Below are 10,642 nucleotides of genomic sequence, written 5' to 3' on the forward strand. Positions count from 1 at the left end.
GAGGAGTAACTAGAGATTTGCTTTATGTATGCCCAGATCATCACCTGACATGGAGGCGTTTGGGTTCTGTGAGAGCCTGGTTCTGTATTCCTGCTATTACCACACAGGTGGGAATAGACTTTTTCTTTTGCTGCTTAGGTGAAATAGATGGTTTCTTTAAAATTACTGGACTGGGATACTCCTTTTCTTTCCTGAGGCTTACAGAGAATGTGAAGTTTCCATTCACCCATAGCTTGGGCACCATGAACCATCTTGGTGGGAAAATGTGCTACTGCTTATCCTTCCTCTTCTGTTTTACTCCATGGTCCTGAGAAATGGGCTTGGGGTTTTGTTTTGATCTGTTTCATTTGCCCTTTTCAATTCAAGGTAGAGGTGATAGATTACCTATGGAAATGGGGAGCTCTAGCTATGGTGGCAAGATTCTAGGCCAGATGGGTAGCCAGCTAACCCTGCAGGGGAGCCTTAACAAACAAGGCACCTATGACATGAGCCCAATATGGGGCTTCAGACTTGGAGTCAGTGGGATTGTGCTATAGAGGAATTGATCTAAGTTGTAAACTGAATGCTTTCCTTGTCTGCAGAGTAGAAGGTAATATAGGAAGGATTATGACCACCAGGTGTTGGGGAAAATGTTTATGTTTATTCTTTGTAAAAGTGAATCCAACTATTAAGTGGTTTAAAGGATTGAGTTGCAGGGGAGCCTTCCTTACCATCCATGGTGGCTAGAGTCGAAAGTAGATACTAGGTAACTCAAATGGTATTGGTGAGCCTAGTGAAAAAGTGAAATGTAACACACCTTCAGGTAGTATGAGCCAGTGTGGTCACTGTTACAGAATTAACTGGGGACATTATATCACAGAAGCAGATTGACTGGCTCCCCTACATCTCTTTTCCTTTTATTGACTGTGAGGAAAATTCTAAGCTGTGTCCTTGAGTCAGGTGAGTACACATCCTGCCAAGGCAAGCTTGTACCTGTGCCCCTGGTTGCCTTTGTTCCTTTTGTGTTTATTCTTTCTTGATTTTCATGAATAAATACTCTGAGAATGATGTGTCCATGCTTAGATATAATCTTGTAAATTGGAAAGGTCTGGAGGTCAAGGATCCTATTGGATTGGAACTGAATAGTGGTAGGGAAATAGGGCAGTTAGGACAAGAGCCTTGGTCCAAGACATTTAGACATTGAAGAGCTGAGGTGAAATGTAAAATTCCTGATTAACCATCTTATAAAACTGCTCTATGTTTTGATGAGGTTTAAATAGTAGTCCAGTAGATTGTAAGAGTAGATATGTTAAGTTAGTGAATCCAGTTAATACATGCATCTTTATTGGCTAGCAACGTGTGTGTGTGTGTGTGCGTGCGTGCGTGCGTGGGTGAGAGAGAGAGAGAATAAATTATCTGTCCCATATCTTATTCGTATTGTATTTTGAGTCCAATTGAGATCTAGACCTGAGCCATAACCTAAACTTTAAGCTACTTTCCACTGAGGTGCCAGGGTGAAGAACTATATGAGCCAAAGTGTGAGAGAAAAGGGAGGTTAATTTCTCTAATAAGAGACAGTCTCCCAGGTCTGAACTAGATCCACATGGCATGTTTGATGCAAAACAGGGAAGGATACCCCCACCACTGTGTAGCTCAGTATCAATCCCACCTTAGAACTACACCTATTTCTCAAATTTAGACTAGATCTAAAAACTATGTGATTCTCCGAATGCTTTTCTTGTCTTTTCCAAATCCCTGCCCCCAAATGTATGGAGTCTCATAGAAGTGAGGCAAATATAATATTTTTGTTGTGGTTGTTGTTTCATTGGATAGCTATGGTCAAAGAAATAATCACCAGATGACTAGCTTACTGCTGATGGCCTCTCTTACTGAGTTTTTTTTTTTTTAAAGGTGGAAGAACTTTATTTTTTTTTAAAGCAATAATACCTAGAAAAAGTTTTATACTTGAGTTTGTTTTTATTTTCAAAATCCTTTTTGAGCTCTTCCATGGCCTAAGCCCATTGGGTGGGCTGGGACACAGATGCCTTGACTTCTATGTCTTTCCCTGATGGTAAGCATTGTTCTTTCTCATCAGAAAGGAAGGGAGGAAATACCTGTTCACCAAGAAAGTAACCTCTATAGTCTTATTTTTTTCCCTTTTCTGGGCATTTTCCCAGCCAGTGACTTGACTTCTCAGTGTCGTCTCCATACCCACCTCACCTCCAGATCCGCCCAGCCAGTGCTTGGGGTCTGAGATTCAAATGCTGCTCCCCAGCCTCAGGGCTTTGGGTGGGGGCGGGGCTGCTATTCAATGTGAGATTAAGTTTAGGTGCTCAGGTGGGGGCAGGACCGCCTCTCAGGCTCAGTTCCCTCGGGGGGTTTATGCAGAGACCTTCAACAATGGATCCAGGCTCCTGCCTGCTTGGGGAGCCCCGGTCTGCTGCTGCCTCTGCTGCTGCCTCCTGAGGGGGCCTGAGTTATGGGGGCACCCCACTCCCCTCTTGGTAAGCTGAGAAGACCCTCTCACCAACCTTTGGGGCCTGTGGGTGGAGGGACCCACTTGGCTGCTGGAGATTCTGTCCCTGAAGCCTGCTTGGATCTGCTCCTCTCAGTGCTGCTCGGCCAAGGCAGGGTTGGGCTTGGCTCCGGGTCCAGGGCACGATGGACTTTTCGCATCAGGTTTTTGGGTCCCTCTGGAACAGAAATCTCATGTGCTCCATTGTTCTGCTGCTCCAGAATTTGTTGGGAGTTCTTTTTTACAGATATTTTATGGGCTGTGGGTTCAGAGCTAGCATATGTGTGTCTTTATACTCCGCCATCTTGGCTCCGCCCTTGAGTTTGTTTTTAGAAAGCAAACCTAGTCTATGGTGGAGACTGGACCTGAACCCTTTGTAGGATGGTAGAAATTGCTGGAGCTTATGCTCTTTCGCTTAACTTCGAGGATCAACTGACAGTCACCTCAGTACTACAATGAAGCAATGACATTGTCAAGGCTTAATCATTAATGATATCCTGCATTATGCCTTAGTTTGCTCATCCCCAACACTGACAAATTCAGTGCTTCCTTATTTGACTTTCACATTCTTTCCTATTTACCCTTGTCTTGTCTTCATAGGAGTCTAGTCCTCTTCCCACTACCTAGTTCCTTAGCTTTTTATTTCTTTCTGAATTTAGAAGACTTTTATGCCTTCCTAGATAGATATGTAGTGTTCCCTCCTTAACCCATTCCCAATGAGAGTAGGGTTCCAAAACCACCAACCCTCCTCCCACATCTGATTCCTCTGTGTCAGTTCTTCTTGTTCTTCCTTTGTATAAGATAATTTACCTTTTCCTAAATGCTTCTACTTTTTAGTATCACATCACATTCAGGTCTACCCCACTCTTTCTTTCAAACTACCCAAGTACTTCTAACAATTTTAGACATGCAATTTACATTTCCTCATGTAACAAGTAAACAGTCTGTCCTTACTGAGTCTCTTGTAATTAGTCTTTATATTTTTCTTAGCTCTTATAGGTCAAATTTTCTATTGATTTTAGATTGTTTTGCAACAAAATCCTGCAAGTCTGGCAATTCGTTGAATGTCCATTTTTTCCCCCATTCAGGGTTATGCTTAACTTTGCTGGCTTTGATATTTTCAGCCACAACCCCCAGTTCTTTAGCTTTTGATTTATAGTGTTCCAAGACCTGTGATCTTTTAACATAGCCACTGCTAGGTCTTGTGTGATTCTAATTGTGACACCATCATATTTGAATCACTTTTTTCTTATTGTTTGTAATATTTTCTTCTTGAGCTGTTGGAATATAGATATGATATTCCAGCAGGCTTTCCTTGTAGGATCTCTTTTAGGTGACTGGTGGATTTTTTTTTTCTGTTTCTACTTTCTCCTCTTGTTCTAACATTTCAGGACAATTTTCTTTAATTATTCCTTGCATTATTGTATCAAAATTCTGTTTTTTTATTTTAGCTTTCAGAGAGTCTGATTATTCTTATACTTTCTCTTTCTCCATCTGTTCTCCAGATCAGTTGTTTTTCTTTTCTTTTTTTTATTAATTTATTTAACTTTTAACATTCATTTTCACAAAATTTTGGGTTCCACATTTTCTCCCCTTTTCTCCCCTCCCCCCACCCCAAAACACCGAGCGTTCTAATTGCCCCTGTCTGCCAATCTGCCCTCCCTCCCTCCCCACCCCTTCCCTTTGGAAGGCAAGCAATTCAATATAGGCCAGATCTGTGTAGTTTTGCAAATGACTTCCACAATAGTAGTGTTGTGTAAGAACTAATTATATTTCCCTCCATCCTATCCTGTCCCCCATTACTTCTGTTCTCTCTTTTGATCCTATCCCTCCCCATGAGTGTTGACCTCAAATTGCTTCCTCCTCCCCGTGCCCTCCCTTCCATCATCCCCCCCACCCTGCTTATCCCCTTGTCCCCCACTTTCCTGTATTGTAAGATAGGTTTTCATACCAAAATGAGTGTGCATTTTATTTCTTCCTTTAGTGGAATGTGATGAGAGTAAACGTCATGTTTTTCTATCTCCTCCCCTCTTTTCCCCTCCACTAAAAAGTCTTTTGCTTGCCTCTTTTATGAGCGATAATTTGCCCCATTCCATTTCTCCCTTTCTTCTCCCAATATATTTCTCTCTCACTGCTTGATTTCATTTTTTTAAAGATATGATCCCATCCTCTTCAGTTCACTCTGTGCACTCTGTCTCTATGTGTGTGTGCGTGTGCATGTGTGTGTGTATGTGTGTGTGTGTGTTATCCCACACTGTACCCAGATGCTGAATAGTTTCAAGAGTTACAAATATTGTCTTTCCATGTAGGAATGTAAACAGTTCAACTTTTGTAAAGTCCCTTATGACTTCTCTTTGCTATTTACTTTTTCATGCTTCTCTTCATTCTTGTGTTTGAAAGTCAAATTTTCTTTTCAGCTCTTGTCTTTTCATCAAGAATGCTTGAAAGTCCTCTATTTCATTGAAACACCAATTTTTCCCCTGAAGTATTATATTCAGTTTTGCTGGGTAGGTGATTCTTGGTTTTAGTCCTAGTTCCTCTGACTTCTGGAATATCCTATTCCATGCCCTTCAATCCCTTAATGTGGAAGCTGCTAGATCTTGTGTTATCCTGATTGTATTTCCACAATACTTGAATTGTTTCTTTCTAGCTGCTTGCAATATTTTCTCCTTGACCTGGGAACTCTGGAATTTGGCCACAATGTTCCTAGGAGTTTCTCTTTTTGGATCTCTTTCAGGAGGTGATCTGTGGATTCCTTGAATACTTATTTTGCCCTCTGGTTCTAGAATCTCAGGGCAGTTTTCCTTGATAATTTCATGAAAGATGATGTCTGGGCTCTTTTTTTGATCCTGGCTTTCAGGTAGTCCCATAATTTTTAAATTGTCTCTCCTGGATTTATTCTCCAGGTCAATTGTTTTTCCAATGAGATATTTCACATTATCTTCCATTTTTTCATTCTTTTGGTTTTGTTTTTGTGATTTCTTGGTTTCTCATAAAGTCATTAGCCTCCATCTGTTTCATTCTAATTTTGAAAGAATTATTTTCTTCAGTGAGCTTTTGAATCTCCTTTTCCATTTGGCTAATTCTGCTTTTGAAAGCATTCTTCTCCTCCTTGGCTTCTTGAACCTCCTTTGCCAATTGAGTTAGCCTATTTTTCAGGGTGTTATTTTCTTCCGCATTTTTTTGGGTCTCCTTTAGCAGGGTGCTGATTTGTTGTTCATACTTTGCTTGCAAGTCTCTTATTACTCTTCCCAGTTTTTCCTCCAACTCCTCTCTATCATGATTTTGAAAATTGTTTCGGCTCTTTAAGACCTTTTCCCAGAACTGATCCCATTGAGTGGGCTGGGATTTAGAAGCACTGACTTCCGTGTCTTCCCCTGATGGTGAGCACCGCTCTTCCTCATCAGAAGGGAGGGGAGGAGAAACCTGCTCACCAAGAAAGTAACCCTCAATAGTCTTGGTTTTTTTCCCTTTTCTGGGCATTTTCCCAGCCAGTGACTTGAGCTCTGAATATTCTCCTCACACCCACCTCGCCTCCGGATCCTCCCAGCCCACGCTTGGGGTCTGAGAATAAAATGCTGCTTCCCAGCCTCAGTGCTTTGGGCGGGGGCAGGGCTGCTATTCAGTGTGAAATTAAGTTCAGGTGCTCAGGTGGGGGCAGGGCCACCTCATGGGCTCAGTTCCCTCAGCGGGTTTATGTAGAGACCCTCAACAATGGATCCGGGCTCCTGCCTGCTTGGGGAGCCCTGGTCTGCTCCCGCCTCCGCTGTTGTCTCCTGAGGGGGCCTGAGTTATGGGGGCACCCCACTCCCCTCTCGACCTGCCAAAGAGACCCTCTCACCGACCCCTGTCACCTGTGAGTGGAGGGACCCGCGTGGCTGCTGGAGATTCCGTCCCTGAAGCCTGCTCGGATCTTTTCCTCTCGGTGCCATGGCCGCGGCAGGGCTGTACTCAGCTCCCAGTCCTGGTGCCCAGTCCGCGGTGCGAAGGACCTTTTGCGAGAGGTTTGCAGGTCTCTCCAGAACAGAAATCTCCCTCGCTCCAACATTCTGTGGCCTCTGGGTGCAGAATTCGCCGTGAGTTACTTCTTTGTAGATGTTCTATGGGTTGTGGGTTCAGAGCTATGTGTATGTGCGTCTTTCTACTCCGCCATCTTGGCTCCGCCCCAGTTGTTTTTCTTAAGAGATGTTTCACTTTCTCTTCTATTTTTTCATTCTTTATATTTTGTTTAGTTATTTCTTGGTCTCTGATAACTTCTTGGACTTCACTACTGTCTCTTATTCTATAAGTGTTAGCTGCTATATCTGTCTGTCCCAAAGTTTCCAGAAAATTCAAAGGGATTTTTCAGAGTTTAAATGCCCAATCATTTCAAGTTTTCTTCCTGCCTCCTAATGCACACTCTTTTAGTATCCAACCAGACAAGTAGCTTCATTGGATCAAAAGAAAATGGAGATTCTGCTGGTGATACTCCAAAAATAACACAGACACCATAACACAGGTTGCAGGATTCCAGAGCTGCAATCTAGGGGTAACAATACAATTGTGAGTCCTTCAGTCACTTTTATGGGTCACAGGGGTTTGTGATGAAACTCACTAGTTTAAACATAGGTTGTACTTGCTTGAGCCACATGAGTTAGACTGGATCATGAACTTCCATTTCTTGATCAGGATAACATGTCAAAGGAGGTGGTTCATCTTGGACTATCCCCTGTCACCTTCCATCCCTTCTCCTATGCTTCAGCCCTCATTCCAATTGTTTTGAAGAAAATGTCTTTAAAGAAAGAGTGTGTCTTCATTTTTCCATATCCTAATTTACTTGAGGCATATGATGTAATATTCATTGTAGTTTATGCCTATTGTTCATGCCTCATGTCTAATCCCTGTATACTCTTCTTTCTCTCTACTACTTTTCCATTTGCCTTTTCTGTTTCCTTCTCTGTCTCCAATCTTTCCATGTATATTCCCATCCCTTTAGTATTCCTTCCTTCTTTCTTCAATTACATTTTTTACTCTTGAGAGGAGGGGCCAGGAAGCAAGGGAAAGAGAAGCCAAGATATGGAGACCTGCAGAAAGATAAAGTGATGGAGAAAGAGACAGAGAAATAAAACCATGAAAGAACATGAGAAAGGATGAGAGAGAGAGAGAGAGAAGTCATGAAAGAGAGTGACAAAGACAGAGACAGAGAGAAAACATGAAAAACAGAAACAGAACATTAGAGACAGAACTATGAGAGACAGAGAAGTAGAGACATATAGAGAGATAGAAACAGAGAGAAAGATCTTTGGAGCGGGGGAGAGAAACAGAGAAAGAGGGAGATAGAAAAAGCAAGAAACAGAGACAAAAGGAGGGAAGAAAGGAAGTAGAAAGGTAGGGACAGAGAGAGATAGAGTGAGAGAGAGAGAGAGAGGGAGGAAGGGAGGGAGGGAAAGAGAGAAGGGAGAGAGCCCAAGTTTTTTGAGCATGCCCAGTTTGCCTTCCACTGTGTGTCTCTGTATGTCTTTAAAACTGGTGAGACTGAGATATTCACCCTCTTTTCTGCCATCTTTTCATTTACACTCTTTTCAGTGATCCTTATGTGTTGTGCCCAATGTGGGTGCCATGAACTTACCTGCTCAAAGGCAAGGGCACATTCTTTCCCTATTCTCCCTCTCTTTGACCCTGGTTCCCTGTAGTGGTCTTGCTGGTGTTCATTTTTGTTCTGTGTTATTTGTCCTCAGTTTCAGATGCTGGAGGTGATCTTCATGGAACTGAAAGTGAGCCATGGTGACCTTGGAGACAGGATAGCTGGTGGGGTGGTGCAGCCAGGCATGCATGGAAACCCTGAGAAGCCAGAATGCCTGGAACTCAAGCCTTAGGGGACTCTTGAACTTAGAACTGGGACTGTGCTCTCTGGTAACTGAACTTAGCTATGAAGCTAAAGCTCTCTCCCCCCATCCTGACAACTGGGGTAGTGCAGAGAGAGGCAGGGATCACCCTCCCATTTGTGGGGACAAAAAGAGACTAGGCATCTCTACTCTTGTTCCTTTTGAACCAACCTTATGCCACCTGTGGGAGACTCAACATGTAGGGAATCAGCTGGGATTTGTCCTTCTTATATTGTATCTGTGTGTATTATAATGCTATATCATAGTGTATACTGTATTTATTTAAAATGATTTAAAAACATTCCATTACACAGATAACTTCTTATGTGTGTTAGTTATCTTTTTTCTTTTAACTCTTTTTGGGTAAAGTTAAATTAGTTTAACATGTGGCTACTTGCTACATTTTCTCTCTGCCCACAGATAGGTCTTGATAGTTCCAATAGCCTTAAAGGTAAAGTCAGCTCCATAACCAGTCATTTCCACCACCATCTGCTGGATGGGCTTCTTGAAGTGTTGAGGATTAAGGCAATCAGTGACCCTAAGAGCTTTTGCCCTAGCTAACTTCCCTTCATTGATGTCAATACCAATGATCCTGGCAGCACCAGGTGCTCTGCACCTCAGAACAACTGCAGAGCCAACACCTCCAAACCCAAAGACAACACAGGGGGAACCAGGGGGAACCTGCACATGAAAGGCACAGCTTCCTAGTGAGACTTCAGTGTGGAATGTGCCAGCATTATCAAAACAGAAAAAATATTCTTCACAGTCTGCCTGAGTCTTTACAGGCTACTTGCTTGACCATTTTGGTTGGTTCAGCCATGTCTGGGTATCCATTAGGGATATCCATTATCCATTCCTTGTTCGTTTAACTGCCCATCAACACATGCTCACCTGTGTTACATTAACAGCAACTCCATAGCCTGTGGGGATTCTAAGGGCTAATATGCAGACATTCTCCAGGGGTGAGCATCATCAGTTTTTACTACTGCTATCTCATGCATCACGATGTAGTCAGTAAATGTACTTGCTCCAAAATTATTATGCACTTTCCTTCCTCTACATGTAAATCTGGTAGTACCATCAAGCATCAGTCCAACAGGAGAAAAGATACTAGTCCATGCAGACAGACAGACACAGATCCACACAAAGAGACATGAGATCAATCAGCTGTGGGTAACGATTTAAGCAGAATAAGTGATAAGGAAAGTGCTTACTCTTTCTTCAAGCAACAATTACCCTTGGCATGTAAGCAGGAGTCACATTTTCAGGACTGAGGGACAGCAATCATTAAGACTTTATCTCCTAAGGGAGGAAAAGAGAAGAAATGGTTATCACTATGAATGGAAAGAAAAATTGAATAGAATCCAAATGAAATGTGGAGATAATTCAGCGCACTGAGTTTCATAAAAAAATAACTCACAAAGTTGTAATGAAAACTTGTCACATACGTAGCATTAATAATGCAAATGTACTTTGCTAGGAAGAAGCAATTTTCCTCTTGACCTTGGCCATACAAATGGCTATATCCATGTAAGAGAAGTTGTTGCCTTTATGGACATCAGTTCTCTAGTATTTTGAGTTAATCTGTGGCATAATATTACTCCCTGTGTGTCTCCCCTGCCTGATACAGCTAATTACATGAACTATTCAAAATATCCTGTCTAAAATGATCAGACTAGAAGGAAAGGTGGAGGGGTCTGTGCGGCTGATGATTCTAAAAAGTCAGGGTTGGACCCCAATTGACCCTGAAGGTCAAAATGAGCCTGAGGTGGAAGAAGACAAAATGATGGAAGAAGCATACCAGGAGTGGTGTGAAGAGTCTTCAAAGGATAAAAGATAAGAGAAGGGATTGTGAGAGATGATCTCTGAGGATCTCTCAGGAATGAAGCCTCTTGAAGGGTTTGTTTCTTGCCTAGTTGAAACAGTTGCAGCAGACTGATCTTGTAGATGAAATGTTTCAACATATTCTGTACTCTCCCAAGACTACCCCCTTTTTTTTCTCAGACTACACTCTATGCTCTCCCAAGACTACACTCTTCACTTTCTGCCAGGCCTAGAGGCCTGAGGGCTACCTGAGTCTTCGCTTACCTCTATCGGAGGTCTTCGGTTGGCCAAACCGGATGCTCGTATGAGAGAAAGGACGTTCCAGAGTCGAACAAGGGTTGAGCTTTATTTCAGGGTCTAGTTACAAGTGCAGGGGAATTCTTCCTTAGGAGGGAGCGAAGAATCTCCCAAGGAGGCAAAGATCTTACAATAAGAGATTGGAAGTAGAAGTATAAGTGGG

At 42.5% G+C, this 10,642-nt stretch overlaps 1 pseudogene; it reads right to left on the bottom strand.

Annotated features, from left to right (window-relative positions):
* Positions 1-4,566: 4,566 nt before the first annotated feature.
* Positions 4,567-10,322, bottom strand: LOC140514765 (alcohol dehydrogenase 1-like; annotated as a pseudogene).
* Between the last annotated feature and the right edge of the window lie 320 nt (positions 10,323-10,642).

This window comes from Notamacropus eugenii, chromosome 7 (assembly GCF_028372415.1).
Source record: "Notamacropus eugenii isolate mMacEug1 chromosome 7, mMacEug1.pri_v2, whole genome shotgun sequence".
Classification (NCBI taxonomy): Eukaryota; Metazoa; Chordata; class Mammalia; order Diprotodontia; family Macropodidae; genus Notamacropus; species Notamacropus eugenii.